This window comes from Triticum dicoccoides, chromosome 4B (genome assembly GCF_002162155.2).
Source record: "Triticum dicoccoides isolate Atlit2015 ecotype Zavitan chromosome 4B, WEW_v2.0, whole genome shotgun sequence".
NCBI classification, from domain to species: domain Eukaryota; kingdom Viridiplantae; phylum Streptophyta; class Magnoliopsida; order Poales; family Poaceae; genus Triticum; species Triticum dicoccoides.
Window position 1 is genome coordinate 543,406,362 of NC_041387.1, and position 22,657 is coordinate 543,429,018.

The following is a 22,657-nucleotide window of genomic DNA, read 5'->3' on the forward strand; positions in this document are numbered from 1 at the left end:
CCAGTGATCCACTCCTGGATTACTTTTGTACCTCCCTCCTAAACTTATAGCAAGGCACACATCAGGTCTAGTACATATCATAGCATACATGATAGAACCTATGGTTGAAGCATAGGGAATGATTTTCATTTTCTCTCTATCTTCTGAAGTGGTCGGGCATTGAGTCTAACTCAACTTCACACCTTGTAAAATACGCAAGAACCCTTTCTTTGACTGATCCATTTTGAACTTCTTCAAAACTTTATCAAGGTATGTGCTTTGTGAAATTCCTATCAAGCGTCTTGATCTATCTCTATAGATCTTGATGCCCAATATGTAAGCAGCTTCACCGAGGTCTTTCATTGAAAAACTGTTGTTCAAGTATCCTTTTATGCTATCCAGAAATTCTACATCATTTCCAATCAACTATATGTCATCCACATATAATATTAGAAATTCTATAGAGCTCCCACTCACTTTCTTGAAAATACAGGCTTCTCCAAAAGTCTGTATAAAACCATATGCTTTGATCACCTCATCAAAGTGTATATTCTAACTCCGAGATGCTTGCACCAGTCCATAAATGGATCGCTGGAGCTTGCACACTTTGTTAGCACCTTTAGGATCGACAAAACCTTTTGGTTGCATTATATACACCTCTTCTTTAAGAAATCCATTAAGGAATGCAGTTTTGACATCCATTTTCCAGATTTCATAATCATAAAATGTGGCAATTGCTAACAAGATTCGGACAGACTTAAGCATCACTACGGGTGAGAACATCTCATCGTAGTCAACTCCTTGAACTTGTCGAAAACCCTTTGCAACAAGTCAAGCTTTAAAGACAGTAAAAATATCATCGGCGTCAGTCTTCTTCTTGAAGATCCATTTATTCTCTATGGGTTGCTGTCAGTGTCAAAACTGGCGGATCTTGGGTAGGGGGTCCCGAACTTTGCGTCTAAGGCTAATGGTAACAGGAGGGCGGGGACACAATGTTTACCCAGGTTCAGGCCCTCTCGATGGAGGTAATACCCTACTTTCTGCTTGATTGATCTTGATGATATGAGTATTACAAGAGTTGATCTATGATACGTCTCTAACGTATCTATAATTTTTTATTGTTCCATGCTATTATATTACCTGTTTTGAATGATTATGGGCTTTATTATACACTTCTATATTACTTTTGGGACTAACCTATTAACCGGAGGCCCATCCCATATTGCTATTTTATTGCCTGTTTCAGTATTTCGAAGAAAAGGAATATCAAACGGAGTCCAAACGGAATGAATCCTTCGGCAACGTGATTTTTTGGAAGATTATGATCCGGGAGACTTGGAGTTCACATGAGAAGAGCCTCGAGGAGGCCACAAGATAGGAGGGCATGCCCCCCTTATAGGGTGGCGGCCCCCTGTCTCGTGGGCCCCTCGAGCACCTCCCGACCGACTTCTTTTTCCTATATAACCCTACGTACCCTAAAAATATCGAATATCAAGATAGATCAGGAGTTCCTCCGCCGCAAGCCTTTGTAGCCACCAAAAACCTCTCGGGAGCCCTACCCGGCACCCTGCCGGAGGGGGGATCCCATCATCGGTGGCCATCTTCATCATCCCGGCGCTCTCCATGACGAGGAGGGAGTAGTTCACCCTCGGGGCTGAGGCTATGTACCAGTAGCTATGTGTGTGATCTCTCTCTCTCTCGTGTTCCCTCTATGGCACGATCTTGATGTATCCCGAGCTTTGCTATTGTAGTTGGATCTTATGATGTTTCTCCCCCTCTACTCTCTTGTGATGAATTGAGTTTCCCCTTTGAAGTTATCTTATCGGATTGAGTCTTTTATGAGAACACTTGATGTATGTCTTGCCGTGCTTATCTGTGGTGACAATGGGATATCATGTGCCTCTTGATGTATGTTTTGGTGACCAACTCGCGGGTTCCACCCATGAACCTATGCATAGGGGTTGGCACACGTTCCTGACTCTCCGGTAGAAACTTTGGGGCACTCTTTGAAGTACTTTGTGTTGGTTGGATGAATCTGAGATTGTGTGATGCATATCATATAATCATGCCCACGGATACTTGAGGTGACAATGGAGTATCAAGGTGACATTAGGGTTTTGGTTGATTTGTGTCTTAAGGTGTTATTCTAGTACGAACTCTTTTATAGATCGATCCGAAAGAATAACTTTGAGGTGGTTTCGTACCCTACCATAATCTCTACGTTTGTTCTCCGCTATTAGTGGCTTTGGAGTGACTCTTTGTTGCATGCTGAGGGCTTGTTATATGATCTATCTATGTTATTATTGTTGAGAGAACTTGCACTAGTGAAAGTATGATCCCTAGGCCTTGTTTCCTATCATTGCAATACTGTTTACGCTCACTTTTATCATTAGTTACCTTGCTGTTTTTATTATTTCAGATTACAAATACCTTTATCTACCATCCATATTGCACTTTTATCACCATCTCTTCGCCGAACTAGTGCACCTATACAATTTACCATTGTATTGGGTGTGTTGGGGACACAAGAGACTTTTTGTTATTTGGTTGCAGGGTTGTTTGAGAGAGACCATCTTCATCCTACGCCTCCTACGGATTGATAAACCTTAGGTCATCCACTTGAGGGAAATTTACTATTGTCCTACAAACCTGTGCACTTGCAAGCCCAACAACGTCTACAAGAATAAGGTTGTGTAGTAGACATCAAGCTCTTTTCTAGCGCCATTGCCGGGGAGGCTAGATAAAGGGCACTCACTCACACCCCATCAAGTAAGCTCTTTTCTGGCGCCGTTGCCGGGGAGGTTAGCACTTGAAGGTATATCTTTAGATCTTTCAATCAAGTCTTTTTTTTCTTGTTTTATCACTAGTTTAGTCTATAAAAGAAAATTACAAAAAAAAGGAGTTGAGTTTGTCTCGTACGCTTCATATTTTTAATATCTTTCATGAGTTTGATGGAAAGCAAAATTGTGCTCAAGTGCTAGAAGAAGAATGCATTAAAATGTTTGATACTAAATCTTTGTATGATGAGCATGATTGCAATGTTATTAGTATGAATTCCTTGAATATCCATGATGCTAATGATATGCAAAGCCACAAGCTTGGGGAAGCTATGTTTGATGAATATGATATTTTTAGTCCCCCAAGTTTTGATGAGAATATTTCTTATGATGAAAGCATGCCTCCTATCTATGATGATTATATTGATGAAAGTGGATTTGGAAGAGTGTAAACTTTATTTAGAGATGATTCCACTATTTCGGAAGAGGTCCCAATTGATTAACAGAACAAAGTTGCTATCTATGATGATTATTGTGATGACTTTTATGCTATTAGGAATAATGATAACCATGTAACGTGTCATCATGATTTTAGTTTTCAATTGGATTATGCCTCACATGATAATTATTTTGTTGAGTTTGCTCCCTCTACTATTCATGAGAAGAAATTTGCTTATGTGGAGAGTAGTAAATTTTCTATGCAAGTAGATCATGAAAAGAATTCTTTAGGTGCTGGTTACATTGTTGAATTCATTCATTATGCTAATGAAAATTATTATGAGGGAGGAATATATGCTGGTAGGAATTGCAGTAATGTCAAGTTTCCTCTCTATGTGCTTAAAATTTTGAAGTTATGCTTGTGTTACCTTCCTATGCTAGTTGATTATTGTTCCCATAAGTTATTGTCCCACAAAATCCCTATGCATAGGAAGTGGGTTAGGCTTAAATGTGCTTGTCATATGCTTCATGATGCTCCCGTTATGTTTCAATTCTTATCTTTTATGTGAGCATCATTACCATCATCATGCCTAGCTGAAAAGGCATTAAAGAAAAGCGCTTGTTGGGAGGCAACACAATATTTATACTTACTGTTTTTGTGTGTCCACATGATTATGCTACTGTAGTAATCATGTTTTATAGCTTTTATTTCGATAAAGTGCCAAGTGGAACCTTTGGGAAGACTTGGGTGAAGTCTATGTGATCTTGCTGTAAAAAACAGAAACTTTTGCGCTCACAAGATTAGCTGCAATTTTTTACTGGAGAGTGCTTTTAGGTTGATTATTTTTGCAGATGATTAATAGACAAATTACTCAGTTCCAGCAATTTATTTCATAATTTTTGGGGTTCCAGAAGTATACGTTTGATACAGATTACTACAGACTGTTCTGTTTTTGACAGATTCTGTTTTCTATGTGTTGTTTGCTTATTTTAATGAATCTATGAGTAGTATCGGGGGGTATGAACCATAGAGAAGTTAGAAGACAGTAGATATTACACCAATATGAATTTATAAGGAGTTCATTACAGTACCTAAGTGGTGGTTTTATTTTCTTATACTAACGGAGCTTACGAGTTTTGTTTTGAGTTTTGTGTGGTTGAAGTTTTCAAGTTTTGAGTAAAGATTCGATGGACTACGGAATAAGGAGTGGCAAGAGCGTAAGCTTGGGGATGCCCAAGGCACCCCAAGGTAATATCCAAGGACAACAAAGAGCCTAAGCTTGGGGATGCCCCGGAAGACACCCCCTCTTTCGTCTTCGTTCATCGGTAATTTTACTTGGACCTATATTTTTATTCACCACATGATATGTGTTTTGCTTGGAGCGTCATTTTCTTTTGTCAGTTTTTGTTTTCTGTTAGTTAGAATAATGCTTTTATTCTTTAGTTCAATAAAAGTTTCAAGGATAGCCTTTGCCATGCTTATTTTGCTAGTATACATGTTGCTGTTTGAAAACAGAAAGTTTACCGCTGTTGCAAAAATTCTCTAGAAAATTCAGAGCATGGTCTAACGTTGAATATTTTTGCATATTGAGATCTGATAAATTTATTACAGTGGGAATTTTAGTTCATAATTTTTGGAGTCGGGGAAGTATTGATACTCTTGCATTCTTTACAGACTGTACTGTTTTGGCAGATTGCTGTTATGTTTGCGTTGTTTGCATATGTTTGCTTGTTTAATGATTCTATTTGAGGATAGGAGTATTAAATATGCAGAGGCATTTAGTATGCAATGTTGAATAATAATGATAGTGATTTTTTATAGTAGAAAATTATAAGGTTTTGCATTGGTTTATACTAACCTATCTCACAAGTTCTTGTTGAGTTTGTTGTGAATGAAGCTTTTGATAAAAAGAGAAACCATGATATGAGAGGAATTAAGGAGACACAAAAGTTCAAGCTTGGGGATAACCAAGGCACCCCAAGATAATATTTCAAGAAGTCTCAAGCATCTAAGCTTGGTGATGCCCCGGTAGGCATCCCACCTTTCCTCTTCAACAACTATCGGTTAGTATCGGTTGAGCCTAAGTTTTTGCTTCTTCACATGAGTTGTGCTATCCTTGCAATGTCATTTTATTTTGTTTTGCTTGCTGCTTGAATACAATACCAAGATCTGAAATTATTTAATGAGAGAGAGTCTTCACATAGTGGCATAATTATTGAGAGAGTCTTCACATAGTGGCATAATTATTTAGCTACTCATTGATCTTAACTTATATCTTGTTGGAGTAGTTTGTCGTTTGCTCTAGTACTTCACTTATATCTTTTAGAGCACAACGGTGGTTATATTTTGTAGAAATTGCTAGTCTCTCATGCTTCACTTATATTATCTTGAGAGTCTTAAACATCATGGTAATTTGAACGAAAACTTTCATAGGAGGTGAATTGGATGCTATGATCAATTTGCTGCTTGATAATTGTTTTGAGATATGGAGGTAGTAATAATTAAAGTCATGCTAGTTGGGTGATTATGAATTTAAAGAATGCTTGTGTTGAAGTTTGTGATTCCCGTAGCATGCACGTATGGTGAACCGCTTTGTGATGAAGTTGGAGCACAATTTTATTTATTTATTGTCTTCCTTATGAGTGGCGGTCGGAGACGAGCGATGGTCTTTTCCTACCAATCTATCCCCCTAGGAGCATGATACATCCATTTTGCATCATGATTTTATGTCAATATTTATTGCATTATGGGCTGTTATTTCACGTTATGTCACAATATTTATGGCTATCCTCTCTTATTTCACAAGGTTTACTTGAAGAGGGAGAATGCCGGCAGCTGGAATTCTGGGCTGGAAAAGGAGCAAATATTGGAGGCCCATTCTGCGCAACTCCAAAAGTCCTGAAACTCCACGGAATGCCTTAAAATAAATAAAGAAAAATCGTCGCCATGATGAAGGCCAGGGGGCCCACACCCTTCTCATGAGGGTGGTGGGCGCGCCCCCCTGGGCGCGCCCTCTACCTCATGGGCCCCTGGTGGCTCTCCGATGCCCGTCTTCTCCTATATGAAGTCTTTTGATGAGAAAAAAATATTAAACAACCTTTCGGGACGAGACTCCTCCGCCACGAGGCGGAACCTTGGCGGAACCAATCTAGGGCTCCGGCAGAGCTGTTCTGCCGGCGACACTTCCCTCCGGGAGGGGGAAATCATCACCATCGTCATCACCAACCCTCCTCTCACCAGCACCATCTCATCTCCTAACCCTAGTTCATATCTTGTATCCAATTCTTGTCTCCAAGTCCGGGAATGGTGCTAGTAGGTTGCTAGTAGTGTTGATTACTCCTTGTAGTTGATGCTAGTTGGTTTATTTGGTGGAAGATCATATGTTCAGATCCTATATGCACATTATTACCCCTCTTATTATGAATATGAATATGCTTTGTGAGTAGTTACGTTTGTTCCTGAGGACAAGGGAGAAGTCTTGCTATTAGTAGTCATGTGAATTTGGTATTCGTTCGATATTTTGATAAGATGTATGTTGTCTAACCTCTAGTGGTGTTATGTGAACGTCGACTACATAACACTTCACCATTATTTGGGCCTAGAGGAAGGCATTGGGAAGTAATAAGTAGATGATGGGTTGCTAGAGTGACAGAAGCTTAAAACCTAGTTTATGCGTTGCTTCGTAAGGGGCTGATTTGGATCCATATGTTTCATGCTATGGTTAGGTTTACCTTAATACTTTTGTTGTAGTTGCGGATGCTTGCAATAGAGGTTAATCATAAGTGGGATGCTTGTCCAAGTAAGGGCAGTACCCAAGCACCGGTCCACCCACATATCAAATTATCAAAGTACCGAACGCGAATCATATGAGCATGATGAAAACTAGCTTGACGATATTCCGATGTGTCCTCGGGAGCGCTTTTCCTATTATAAGAGTTTGTTCAGGCTTTTCCTTTGCTATAAAAAGGATTGGGACACCTTGCTGCACTTTATTTACTTTTGTTACTTGTTGCTCGCTACACTTTATCTTATCACAAAACTATCTGTTACCACTTATTTCAGTACTTGCAGAGAATACCTTGCTGAAAACCGCTTATCATTTCCTTCTGCTCCTCGTTGGGTTTGACACTCTTACTTATCGAATGGACTACGATAGATCCCCTATACTTGTGGGTCATCAAGACTCTTTTCTGGAGCCGTTGCTGGGGAGTGAAGCGCCTTTGGTAGGTGGAATTTGGTAAGGAAAAATTTATTTAGTGTGCTGAAATTTTCTGTCACTTGTTACTATGGAAATTAATTGTCTGAGGGGCTTGTTCGGGGTATCTTCACCCCGTCCAGTTGAGCCAAGAGTTGCTCCTCAACCTACTGAACCTATTGAACCTACTGAAAATGAAACTCCTTTTCAAATTCCTTCGGGTATGATGGAAAAACTGTTAGCTAACACTTTTGCAGGAGATGGAACAAAGCATCCTGACGAACATCTACGCTACATGGATGATATTTGTGGACTATTTAAGCTTGCATGTATACCCGATGATGTTGTTAAGAAGAAGGCTTTCCCTTTATCTTTGGAGGGAGACACATTGACATGGTATAGGCTATGTGATGATATGAGATCATGGAACTATAAAAGATTGAAATTGGAATTTCATCAAAAGTATTACCCTATGCATCTTGTTCATCGTTATCGCAATTATATATATAATTTTTGGCCTCGCGAAGGAGAAAGCATCGCTCAAGCTTGGGGGAGGCTTAAATCAATGTTATATTCATGCCCTAATCATGAGCTCGCAAGAGAAGTGATTATGCAAATTTCTATGTTCGGCTTTCTGAAAACAATCGCACCATGCTCGATAATTGTTGTGTTGGCTCTTTTATGATGAAGACTATTGAATTTAGATGGAATTTATTGGATAGAATTAAATGCAACTCTGAAGATTGGGACCTCGACGAAGGTAAGAAGTCAGGTATGACACCTATGTTTGATTGTGTTAAATCTTTTATGGATACCGATATTTTCCGGAAGTTTAGCACTAAATATGGACTTGACTCTGAGATAGTAGGTTCTTTCTGTGAATCTTTTGCTACTTATGTTGATCTCCCCAAGGAGAAGTGGTTTAAATATCATCCTCCCATAGAAGTAAAAGTAGCTGCACCTATTAAAGTTGAAGAAAAGACTGTCACGTATAATGATCCTATTGTTCCCACTTCTTATGTTGAGAAACCACCTTGCCCTGTTAGAATGAAGGATCATGCTAAAGCTTCAACTGTTGTTCGTAAAAGCAATATTAGAACTTATACCCCTCCTGAGCAAGTCAAAGTAGAACCTAATATTGCTATTGTTAAAGATCTCTTGTCCGATAATATTGATGGGCATGTTATTCAATTCTCTGGTGAAACCGCTAGAATTGCTAAACCCTGTGATAGAGATAAACATAGACCTGTGGTAGGCGTGCCTGTTATTTCTGTTAAAATAGGAGATCATTATTGTCATGGCTTATGTGATATGGGTGCTAGTGCTAGTGTTATACCCATTGACTTATCGAAAGAAATTATGCATGATATTGCACCTCCTGAGTTAGAAGATATTGATGTTACAATTAAACTTGCCAATAGAGACACTATATCTCCAGTGGGAATTGTTAGAGATGTTGAAGTCTTGTGTGGGAAAACCAAATATCCTGCTGATTTTCTTGTTCTTGGTTCTCCACAGGATAGCTTTTGTCCCATTATATTTGGTAGACCCTTCTTGGATACTGTTAATGCTAAAATAGACAGCGAAAAGAATGTTGTTACTATTGGCTTGGATGATATGGTTCATGAGTTTAATTTCTCTAAATTTAGTAAACAACATCATGAGGAAGAATTGCCTAGTAAGGATGAAATTATTTGTCTTGCTTCTATTGCCGTACCTCCTAGTGACCCTTTAGAACAATATTTGCTAGACCATGAAAATGATATGTTCATGAATGAAAGAAGGGAGATAGATGAAGTATTCTTTAAACAGGAACCTATTCTGCAACACAATTTACCTGTTGAAATTCTAGGGGATCCTCCTCCACCCAAGGGTGATCCCGTGTTTGAGCTTAAACCGTTGCCTGATAATCTTAAATATGCTTATCTTGATGAAAAGAAAATATATCCTGTTATTATTAGTGCTAACCTTTCAGCATGAGGAAGAAAGATTATTGAAAACTCTGAAGAAGCATCATGCTGCTATTGGATATACTCTAGATGATCTTAAGGGCATCAGTCCCACTCTATGTCAACATAAAATAAATTTGGAAGCTGATGCCAAACCAGTTTGTGATCCTCAACGACGTTTGAATCCTAAAATGAAAGAAGTGGTAAGAAAAGACCTACTCAAGCTTCTAGAGGCAGGTATAATTTATCCTGTTGCTGATAGTCAGTGGGTAAGTCCTGTCCATTGTGTCCCTAAGAAGGGAGGTGTTACTGTTGTCCCTAATGATAAAGATGAATTGATTCCGCAAAGAATCATCATAGGTTATAGGATGGCAATTGATTTCCGCAAATTAAATAGGGCTACTAAGAAAGATCATTACCCCTTACCTTTTATTGATCAAATGCTAGAAAGATTATGCAAACATACACACTATTGCTTTCTAGATGCTTATTCCATTTTTTCTCAAATACCTGTGTCGGCTAAAGATCAATCAAAGACTACATTTACATGCCCTTTTGGTACTTTTGCTTATAGACGTATGCCTTTTGGTTTATGTAATGCACCTGCTACCTTTCAAAGATGCATGATGGCTATATTCTCTGACTTTTGCGAGAAAATTTGTGAGGTTTTCATGGACGACTTTTCCGTCTATGGTTCCTCTTTTGATGATTGCTTGAGCAATCTTGCTCGAGTTTTGCAGAGATGTGAAGAAACTAATCTTGTGTTGAATTGGGAGAAATGCCACTTTATGGTTAATGAAGGTATTGTCTTGGGGCACAAAGTTTCTGAAAGAGGTATTGAAGTTGATAAAGCCAAGGTTGATGCTATTGAAAAGATGCCATGTCCCAAGGACATCAAAGGTATAAGAAGTTTCCTTGGTCACGCCGGATTTTATAGGAGGTTAATTAAGGACTTCTCAAAAATCTCTCGGCCTCTGACTAATTTATTACAAAAAGATGTACCATTTGTCTTTGATGATGATTGTGTAGAAGCATTTGAAATACTTAAGAAAGCATTAGTCTTTGCACCTGTTGTTCATCCACCTGATTGGAATTTACCCTTTGAAATTATGTGTGATGCTAGTGATTATGTTGTAGGTGCTGTTCTAGGGCAAAGAGTCGATAAGAAATTAAATGTTATCCATTATGCCAGTAAGACTCTAGATAGTGCTCAAAGAAATTATGCTACTACCGAAAAGGAACTTTTAGCAGTCGTGTTTGCTTGTGATAAGTTTAGACCTTATATTGTTGATTCCAAAGTTACTATTCACACTGATCATGCTTCTATTAAATATCTTATGGAAAAGAAAGATGCAAAACCTAGACTCATTAGATGGGTTCTCCTGCTGCAAGAATTTGATTTACATATTGTTGATAGAAAGGGAGCTGAGAACCCCATTGCAGACAACTTGTCTAGGTTAGAGAATGTTCTTAATGACCCACTACCTATTGATGATAGCTTTCCTAATGAACAATTAAATGTCATAAGTAACTCTCGTAGCACTCCATGGTATGCTGATTATGCTAATTATATTGTTGCTAAATTTATACCGCCTAGCTTCACATACCAACAAAAGAGAAAGTTTTTCTATGACCCGCACATTACTTTTGGGATGACCCACATCTTTATAAAGAAGGAATAGATGGTGTTATTAGACGTTGTGTACCTGAGCATGAACAGGAACAGATCCTACGCAAGTGCCACTCCGAAGCTTATGGAGGACACCACGCTGGAGGTACAACTGCACATAAGGTATTGCAATCCGGTTTTTGTTGGCCTACTCTCTTCAAGGATGCCCGTAAGTTTGTTTTGTCTTGCGATGAATGTCAAAGAATTGGTAATATTAGTAGACGTCAAGAAATGCCTATGAATTATTCACTTGTTATTGAACCATTTGATGTATGGGGCTTTGATTATATGGGACCTTTTCCTGCCTCTAATGGATATACTTATATTTTAGTTGTTGTTGATTTCATTACTAAATGGGTAGAAGCTATTCCAACTAGTAGTGGTGATCATAACACCTCTATTAAAATGCTTAAGGACGTTATTTTTCCGAGGTTTGGAGTCCCTAGATATCTTATGACTGATGGTGGTTCACACTTTATTCATGGTGCTTTATGTAAGATGCTTGCTAAATACGACGTTAATCATAGAATTGCATCTCCATATCACCCGCAGTCTAGTGGTCAAGTAGAGTTGAGCAACAGAGAGCTCAAATTAATTTTGCAAAAGACTGTGAATAGGTCTAGAAAGAATTGGTCCAAGAAACTGGATGATGCATTATGGGCCTATATAACTGCATACAAAAATCCTATGGGTATGTCTCCGTATAAAATGGTTTATGGGAAAGCTTGTCACTTACCTCTCAAACTAGAACATAAGGCATACTGGGCTATTAAAGAGCTTAACTATGATTTCAAACTTGCTGGTGAGAAGAGGTTATTTGATATTAGCTCGCTTGATGAATGGAGAACCCAAGCTTATAAAAATGCCAAGTTTTTTAAAGAAAACGTCAAAAGATGGCATGAAAAAAGGATAAAAAAGCGTGAGTTTAATGTAGGTGATTATGTATTGCTATACAACTCCCGTTTAAGATTTTTTGCAGGAAAACTTCTCTCCAAATGGGAAGGTCCCTACGTTATCGAGGAGGTCTATCGTTCTGGTGCCATAAAAATCAACAATTTCGCAGGCACAAATCCGAAGGTGGTAAACGGTCAAAAGATTAAACACTATATTTCAGGTAATCCCATAAATGTTGAAACTAACATTATTGAAACCGTAACCCCGAAGGAATACATAAAGGACACCTTCCAGCCCGTTTCAGACTCTGAAAAGGAATAGGTATGTGGTACGGTAAGTAAACCGACTCCAAAACAATTTTTAAGGCAATATTTCTCCGTTTTGGAATATTTAGAAAAATAGAAAAATAAGTAGCAGTCCGGGGAGGACACGAGGCCTCCACGAGGGTGGAGGGCGCGCCCTACCCCCTGGGCGCGCCTCCCTACCTCGTGAGCACCTCGTGTGCCCTCTGGACTCCATTTGCTTGCACGATATGTATTTTGATCGGTAAAAATTCATTATATATACTCCCGAAGGTTTTGACTCTCGTATCACGAAAATATCCTCTATTTTCGTTTCGAGCTATTTCTGTGCAGATTTAGAGCACCATGACTTCTCCCTCCTTCAACAACGAAGACAAGGATGCCTGGCTATTGAAGATAGAGTTGAAAAGAGAGGAACCAAAAGAGATTAACAAGGATGAAAGGATCAAGAAGGCTATGGAGGTTCAAGCTCCGGTGGTGAAAGAAGAAGACATCCCTCAACCTTTACCTAATCTTTTCACTCCAACAGATATTGAAGCCTTCCAGATGATTGAGTTAGCCCGCATACAAAACAAGTATCTTACACAGGAGAATATTTTGTTGAAGGATCATATTGCTGGGCTCAAGGGCATTATCCGCAAGTTGGAGGAACTTTTACGCTCGATGTGCGATTATCCATCGTCTTCATCACCACCTCCATCACCTCCGAGGATATAATCACTTGGGTATGGGCACTCCACTTGGCAAACTGCCAAGCTTGGGGGAGGTGCCCTGGTATCGTATCACCATCACAACTCCTATATTTACCGCTTTTGTTAGTTCGATCCTATTAGTAGTATCTTGATTTAGTAGAATAAAATCATGGCATGATCTGGTTTTGAGTTTTACTTTATGATCCTTCTTTGTAATCGAGTCCGTGAGCTATATAATAAAGATTAGTGTTGAGTCAAGGGCTGGAGTATTTTGCCATGATCTTGGGTGATTAGAAGAAAAAGAATAAAAAGAATCCATGAGTTCATCTTGATCTTAGTGAAAGTAATGACTTCACATAGAAAGAGTTTGATGATTAAAAGTTGTTGGGAGTTGGCAAATTTAGCTTTGGCCATTGTTGCAATTAATAGGAAGTAATAAGGAAAGAGAGGTTTCACATATAGATATATTATCATTGACATCTTTTATGATTGGGAGCACTCATTAAAATATGACATGCTAAAGAGTTGATGTTGGACAAGGAAGACAACATAATGATTTATGTTTTCTTACATCTGAGATAAAGTATGTTGTCATGGATCCTCTAACGTGTTGAGCTTGCCTTTCCCCTCATGCTAGCCAAATTCTTAGCACCAAGTAGAAATACTACTTGTGCTTCCAAATACCCTTAAAACCAGTTTTGCCATGAGAGTCCACCATGTCTACCTATGGATTGAGTAAGATCCTTCAAGTAAGTTGTCATCGGTGCAAGAAATAAAAATTGCTCTCTAAATATGCATGACTTATTAATGCAGAGAAATAAGCTTTGTACGAACTTGTTGTGGACAAAATAAAAGCGATGGACTGCATAATAAAGGTTCACATACAAGGGGCAATATAAAGTGACGTTCTTTTGCATTAAGATTTTGTGCATCAACCCTAAACGTGCATGACAACCTCTGCTTCCCTCTGCGAAGGGCCTATCTTTTATTAGTATCCTCTACCTTATGCAAGAGTCATGGTGACCTTCACCTTTCCTTTTTCATTTTATCCTTTGGCAAGCTCAGCACGTTGGAAAGAACATGATATATATATATCTAATTGGATGTGGGGGAGCATGAATTATTATTGTTGACATTACCCTTGAGGTAAAAGGTTGTGGGGTAAAACTATAAGCCCCTATCTTTCTCTGTGTCCGATTAAAACTCCATAACCACAAGTATCACGTGGGTGCTAGCAATTATGAAGGACTAAGTGATAGTTGAGTATGTGGACTTGCTTTTAAGCTCTGACATAGACTCTTTCTGATGTTATGATAAATTGCAATTGCTTCAATGACTGAGGGTATAATTTGTTGGTGCCCAATAAGGTTTCTGACTCATACTTTGGCTTTGTGAAAGGATCATCACTTGAACATAAGTAATCATATGACAAAATCTTTATATGTTGCTGTTATGAAAATAATCATGATGCCTTCATGTCCGTATTTTATTTTTTATCGACGCCTCTACCTCTAAACATGAGGACATATTTATTGTTATCGGCTTTTCGATTGAGGACAAGCAAGGTCTAAGCTTGGGGGAGTTGATACGTCCATTTTGCATCATGCTTTTATGTCAATATTTATTGCATTATGGGCTGTTATTTCACGTTATGTCACAATATTTATGGCTATTCTCTCTTATTATACAAGGTTTACATGAAGAGGGAGAATGCCGACAACTAGAATTCTGGGCTGGAAAAGGAGCAAATATTGGAGGCCCATTCTGCGCAACTCCAAAAGTCCTGAAACTCCACGGAATGCCTTAATATAAATAAAGAAAAATCGTCGCCAAAGATGAAGGCCAGAGGGCCCACACCCTTCTCACGAGGGTAGGGGGCGCCCCCCTGGGCGCGCCCCCTACCTCGTGGGCCCCCTGGTGGCTCTCCAATGCCCGTCTTCTTCTATATGAAGTCTTTCGATGAGAAAAAAATATTAAGCAACCTTTCGGGACGAGACTCTGCCGCCACGAGGCAGAACCTTGGCGGAACCAATCTAGTGCTCCGGCAGAGCTGTTCTGCCGAGGACACTTCCCTCCGGGAGGGGGAAATCATTACCATCTTCATCACCAACCCTCCTCTCGTCGGGAGAGGGCAATCTCCATCAACATCTTCACCAGCACCATCTCATCTCCAAACCCTAGTTCATCTCTTGTTTCCAATTCTTGTCTCCAAGTCCGGGATTGGTGCTAGTAGGTTGCTAGTAGTGTTTATTACTCCTTGTAGTTGATGCTAGTTGGTTTATTTGGTGGAAGATCATATGTTCAGATCCTATATGCACATTATTACCCCTCTGATTATGAACATGAAAATGCTTTGTGAGTAGTTACGCTTGTTCCTGAGAACAAGGGAGAAGTCTTGCTATTAGTAGTCATGTGAATTTGGTATTCGTTCAATATTTTGATAAGATGTAGGTTGTCTAACCTCTAGTGGTGTTATGTCAACGTCGACTACATAACACTTCACCATTATTTGGGCCTAGAGGAAGGCATTGGGAAGTAATAAGTAGATGATGGGTTGCTAGAGTGACAGAAGCTTAAACCCTAGTTTATGCGTTGCTTCGTAAGGGGCTGATTTGGATCCATATGTTTCATGCTATGGTTAGGTTTACCTTAATACTTTTGTTGTAGTTGCGGATGCTTGCAATAGAGGTTAATCATAAGTGGGATGCTTGTCCAAGTAAGGGCAGTACCCAAGCACCGGTCCACCCACATATCAAATTATCAAAGTACCGAACGCGAATCATATGAGCGTGATGAAAACTAGCTTGACGATATTCCCATGTGTCCTCAGGAGTGCTTTTCCTATTATAAGAGTTTGTTCAGGCTTGTCCTTTGCTACAAAAAGGATTGGGCCACCTTGCTGCACTTTATTTACTTTTGTTACTTGTTGCTCACTACACTTTATCTTATCACAAAACTATCTGTTACCACTTATTTCAGTACTTGCACAGAATACCTTGCTGAAAACCGCTTATCATTTCCTTCTGCTCCTTGTTGGGTTCGGTACTCTTACTTATCGAAAGGACTACGATAGATCCCCTATACTTGTGGGTCATCAGAGCATGCACGTAGTGCTTTGGTTTTTGATGACTTCTAAATTTTTGCAATAAGTACATGAGTTCTCTTGATTAATGTTGAGTCCATGGAATATACACACTCTTTCACCCTTCCACCATTGCTAGCCTCTCTTGTGACGCACAATTTTCGCCAGTACCATACACCCACCATACTCCTTCCTCAAAACAGCCACCATACCTACCTATTATGGCATTTCTATAGCCATTCCGAGATATATTGCCATGCAACTTTCCACCGTTCCGTTCATATGACACGCATTACTTTTGTCATATTGCTCTTTGCATGACCATGTAGTTGACATCGTATTTTTGGCAAGGCCACTTTCATAATTTTATACATGTCTCTCTTGATTCATTGCATATACCGGTTCACTGCTGGAGGCATTCATATAGAGTCATATCTTGTTCTAGCTTTGAGTTGTAAATCCATAAAAGTGTGATGATCTTCATTATTAGAGCATTGTCCTTGTGAGGAAAGGAGGACGAAGGCTATGATTCCCCTGCAAGTCAGGATGAGACTTCGTACTTTACAATGAGAAAAGAAAAAATGAGAAAGGCCAAAAAAAGAAGGCCAAAGAAAGAAAAAAGAAGAAAGAAAAAAAGGAAAAGAAAAAAAATAAAATGAGAGAAAAAGAGAGAAGGGACAATGCTACTATCTCTTTTTCCACACTTGTGCTTTAAAATAGCACCATGATCTTCATGATAGAGAGTCTCATATGTTGTCACTTTCATATACAAGTGGGAGTTTTTCATTATAGAACTTGGCTTGTATATTCCAATGATGGGCTTCCTCAAAAGTGCCCTAGGTCTTCGTGAGCAAGCAAGTTGGATGCACACCCACTTAGTTTCTTTTGTTGAGCTTTCATATATTTATAGCTCTAGTGCATCCGTTGCATGGCAATCCCTACTCACTCACATTGATATCTATTAATGGGCATCTCCATAGCCCGTTGATACGCCTAGTTGATGTGAGACTGTTTTCTCCTTTTGTCTTCTCCACAACCACCCTTCTACTCCACATATAGTGCTATGTCCATGGCTCACGCTCATGTATTGCGTGAAAGTTGAAAGAGTTTGAGATTATTAAAGTATGAAATAATTGCTTGGCTTTTCATCAGGGTTGTGCATGATTAAATACTTTGTGTGATGAAGATAGAGCAACAGCCAGACTATATGATTTTGTAGGGATAACTTTCTTTGGCCATGTTATTTTGAGAAGACATGATCACTTTGATTAGTATGCTTGAAGTGTTACTATTTATTTTTTCAATATGAACTTTTATTTTGAATCATTTGGATCTGAACATTCATGCCGTAATAAAGAGAAATTACTTGGAGAATCATGCTAGGTAGCATTCCACATCAAAAATTCTGTTTTTATCATTTACCTACTCGAGGATGAGCAGGAATTAAGCTTGGGGATGCTTGATACGTCTCCAACGTATCTATAATTTTTTATTATTCCATGCTATTATATTACCTGTTTTGAATGATTATGGGCTTTATTATACACTTTTATATTACTTTTGGGACTAACCTATTAACCGGAGGCCCAGCCCATATTGCTGTTTTATTGCGTGGTTCAGTATTTCGAAGAAAAGGAATATCAAACGGAGTCTAAACGGAATGAAACCTTCGGCAACGTGATTTTTTGGAAGATTATGATCCGGGAGACTTGGAGTTCACGTCAGAAGAGCCTCGAGGAGGCCACGAGATAGGAGGGCGCGCCCCCCTTACAGGGTGGCGGCCCCCTTTCTCGTGGGCCCCTCGAGCACCTCCCGACCGACTTCTTTCACCTATATAACCCTACGTACCCTAAAACTATCGAATATCAAGATAGATCGGGAGTTCCGCCACCGCAAGCCTCTGTAGCCACCAAAAACCTCTCGGGAGACCTTCCCGGCACCCTGCCAGAGGGGGGATCCCATCACCGGTGGCTATCTTCATCATCCCGGCGCTCTCCATGACGAGGAGGGAGTAGTTCACCCTCGGGGCTGAGGGTATGTACCAGTAGCTATGTGTTTGATCTCTCTCTCTCTTGTGTTCTCTCTCGTGTTCCCTCTATGGCACGATCTTTATGTATGCCGAGCTTTGCTATTGTAGTTGGATCTTATGATGTTTCTCCCCCTCTACTCTCTTGTGATGAATTGAGTTTCCCCTTTGAAGTTATCTTATCGGATTGAGTCTTTTATGAGAACACTTGATGTATGTCTTGCCGTGCTTATCTGTGGTGACAATGGGATATCATGTGCCTCTTGATGTATGTTTTGGTGACCAACTTGCGGGTTCCACCCATGAACCTATGCATAGGGGTTGGCACACATTCTTGACTCTCCGGTAGAAACTTTGGGGCACTCTTTGAAGTACTTTGTGTTGGTTGGATGAATCTGAGATTGTGTGATGCATATCGTATAATCATGCCCACGGATACTTGAGGTGACAATGGAGTATCTAGGTGACACTAGGGTTTTGGCTGATTTGTGTCTTAAGGTGTTATTCTAGTACGAACTCTTTTATAGATCGATCCAAAAGAATAACTTTGAGGTGGTTTCGTACCCTACCATAATCTCTACGTTTGTTCTCCGCTATTAGTGGCTTTGGAGTGACTCTTTGTTGCATGTTGAGGGCTTGTTATATGATCTATCTATGTTATTATTGTTGAGAGAACTTGCACTAGTGAAAGTATGATCCCTAGGCCTTGTTTCCTATCATTGCAATACTGTTTACGCTCACTTTTATCATTAGTTACCTTGCTGTTTTTATTATTTCAGATTACAAATACCTTTATCTACCATCCATATTGCACTTTTATCACCATCTCTTCGCCGAACTAGTGCACCTATACAATTTACCATTTTATTGGGTGTGTTGGGGACACAAGAGACTCTTTGTTATTTGGTTGCAGGGTTGTTTGAGAGAGACCATCTTCATCCTACGCCTCCTACGGATTGATAAACCTTAGGTCATCCACTTGAGGGAAAATTGCTACTGTCCAACAAACCTGTGCACTTGCAGGCCCAACAACGTCCACAAGAAGAAGGTTGTGTAGTAGACATCAATCAACCACGAGATCGTAGAGGCTAAACCCTAGAACTAGCCTATGGTTATGATTGTTGTCCTACGGACTAAACCCTTCGGTTTATATAGACACCAGAGGGGGCTAGGGTTACACAGAGTCGGTTACAGAGAAAGGAATCTTCATATCCGAATCGCCAATCTTGCCTCCCACGCAAAGGACAGTCCCATCCGGACACGGGACGAAGTCTTCTATCTTGTATCTTCATAGCCCAACAGTCCGGCATATGCATATAATCCGGCTGTCCAAGGACCCCTTAATCCGGGACTCCCACAGTAGCCTGAGAACCAGGCTTCAATGACGGTGAGTCCGGCACGCAGATTGTCTTCGGCATTGCAAGGCGGGTTCCTTCTCCGAACTCTTCAAAGTACCTGTATTAAAGAGCAGTGTCCGGCTTCCCATTTTATGTTACACTCATCAGCTTTTGTACCTTAATAGTCTTTGCCTCCACGTGTCAAGCGAATGCGAGAAGTCGGGGCATTTTTATACTTGCCACCCTAACCATGTAAATAAATTGTCTATTAAAGAGACGGGGATCTTCAGATCCAATCCACACCATCTTCCCCAAGCGAGGAATCATCAGAGCGCGCCCGAAAAAACCACCCCAACATGGTCGGCGCTCGCAGCTCTTCCTCTCGCCCTCACCACACCAAGCTGGGAGATTGGGAGAAGTGTACCATATCCCACGGCCAATTAGTGAAGTTGCAGACCCAAGGGTTTCTTCCTCCTGCATATCTAGTCCCCATTCGAGCTGGATTGGCTTCTTCGATGGTGGGGAGCAAGCGGAGAACTTTCCCAACCCATCCAGGGGGGAGCGAGTATGCCTCGTTTCCTACTTACTGAGGGGTGTCGGATCTCCAATCCATCCATTCCTCCGTGGGATTCTAGAGTTCTATGGCCTCCAGCTGCACAACTTCACACCTGCCTCCATCCTGCACATCGCAGGTTATGTCGCTCTTTATGAGCTATTTCTGGGTTGCGAATCCCATTTTGACCTATGGAAGAACTTGTTTTGCCTCGTCCCTCGTAATCATGGGGGATCAATATTCCAAGTGGGTGGAGCCGAGATATGGCGCATCGCTGGGACCGGATACTTATCCAGCACACCTAAGAAGGCATCCGAAGAATGGCCTTCCGAGTGGTTTTATATTGAGGACGTCTCAGTTCCTGACCCAATCCGAATGGGTCTTGCTGAGTTTACAAATGCTCCGCTGAAGAAACGCCTCAACTGGTGTCCCCAGAGCCTCAAAGAGGAAGATAGCAAGGAGGTCCTTCAATTGATGAGCAAGATAAGAATGCTTGCTCAGTCCGGACTATTAATAGTCGAGGTTATGGCGATATCCATAATGCGAGGGGTTCAACCACTCCAATACTGAGGGCGTCCCATGTGGCACTTCAATGGAGAGGACAATGCCACCCGCTGCGGTCGAAAGGGTCCAGACTCCACCACCGCTCTGGTGGAAATACTGTCCGATTTATACAAGTGGGAAAAAGAGGAGTTCGTCCGCATTAAGCCATGGGATGGATTTTCCATGTACAACCCTCCCAGTTGGGTGAGCTGCCATCCATTACTCTACTCTATTCATTCCCCGAGCATTTGTTTTCATAAATATATACTCCGTCTACTTATATCAGGAATGGCGGAAAATAATCAGGGAGTTCCATAGCCCGGCACCATAGCCAGAGGACTGTAACCGGGCCCTTGACCCCGGATTCGAAGAGGATCTGGATATATTCGTGGAGCTCGTGGAAGGGGTGTTTCACTAGGCGAGCTGTGACGGTACAGAGGTGGCCATCATTGCTGACTATCCCGGCCTCCTCCCTGTATCGCATGTAAGTAAACAAGAGACTTATCTTCCGAGAAAGATTCACTCCTTCCGTCTTACCCACCGCACAATTCTTATGCTTTATAGGGAAGACGATCGGTGCGCCTAGCCGAACCCAAGGCGACTCCCCAACAAGGGGCGCCCGTGCTGGGTAGGCCTTCAAAAAGAAAGGCGAACAGAAACATGGCAGAGCCATCATCAAGGAGGTATGGTTTCAAACACGCCCCGTGGTCGTCATCTTAAAGCATGACACTATCCATTGTGTTTTAGCAGAAAGAACATCCGCCGGACTATGTCCGAGGATCCTGCCAACCGTGCATCTACTAGCCGGATTCCGGACCCGGTCTCGAGGACGGAGGCCATTCTGGAGGTGACACCGGACTTTCCTCGTACGGAGGATTCAGACAGAATGTCCATTACAAATTCTGAAGTGGAGAGCGCCATGAATCATCTGCGGTAGCGGGCCGCACTGCGCAACCCTGGATTTTCAGAAGATGCTTTTAATGCCTTGAACTCGGGTGATGCATATATCTGAACTACTCAGGATGGGCTTGCTAGAGCCATGGACCAGTATTTGAAAGATATATGGGTAAGTATAAAAATCTGATAATTATGTATATCAGTAGCCCCTGAGACTTGAAGCAGCTGGTACAACTGATTTAAGGATCATTGTACCAATAGGTTCTCTCAGAGAAGAACAACCTGTTGTCTCAAGAGCTGGAAGAGTGTCGAACCCAGCTAACGGCCACTATGGACAAGTTGTCAAGATCCGAAGAGGCATCGACTGGTATGTATTCCCAAATTGAGAAAAAACAATATTGTACGTATAGACCAGTAACACTAATAATATCTGATGACAAAAATCCTCAGATAATCCGGAACAAAATCTGGGAATCCCACAAGAGGGTGAACAAGGAGCGCAAAGGCAAGCAGCCGCTGGCGAGCATGTACTTACACGGGTCATACAGGAGAAAAACAAACTCCAAGATGCCAATACCCAGCTGGGCGAAGAATTGAAAGATGTTCGGGCCCAGCTGGGGGACTCCGTAAGAGGCTTCAACGCAACATTTTTAGTATGTGCTCAAACAAACATTTATATAGTTTGGCAAAGATAGGAACTAATAGAGTTATGTGTGTAAATTGGCCGTCCCGAAGAGGAGATGCCCGGATCCTCAGGCGATCTGCTACAAGAGCTTTCGCAACTGCACGAGCAAGTTCGGCAGGTCATGCGGAGTGTCACCAAGGTGTTGTGGCCATCCGCCTCCCTTCCAAGAAGTATGGGGGAGCTTGTACAGCTATTCAAGGGAGCGCGTCGGCGTTTCTGACTATGGAAGATATCTTCCTGAAGAGAAGGTGCAAGGGAAGCTTGGGCCATGGTGAAAACACGGTATACCAAGCTTGATCTGAATCATATGGCCCTGGTCGGACCTGTAGGGTCAGATGGGAAAGAAATTCCCGTTAGACTTGTATATGACCAGGTAGGAATAGCCGCAAAATATTCCCAACATGATTGTAGGCTAGACAACCTGTTGGATGTCATAGAAGACGAAGCATTTGAGTCTAAGTGACTATGTACTTCAATTGACATATTTGTCCCTAGCCGGAGTGTAAAACATTTGTCATGGCAGACCTTGTTGGAGTTCTGGGAATGGGGGTCCCCAGACTTGCCTGCCTGCGGCCTGTAGCATGGCTCAAAGGGGGGCCCGGCGCAGCCCATCTCCATCAACACAAGCTCAAGACCCT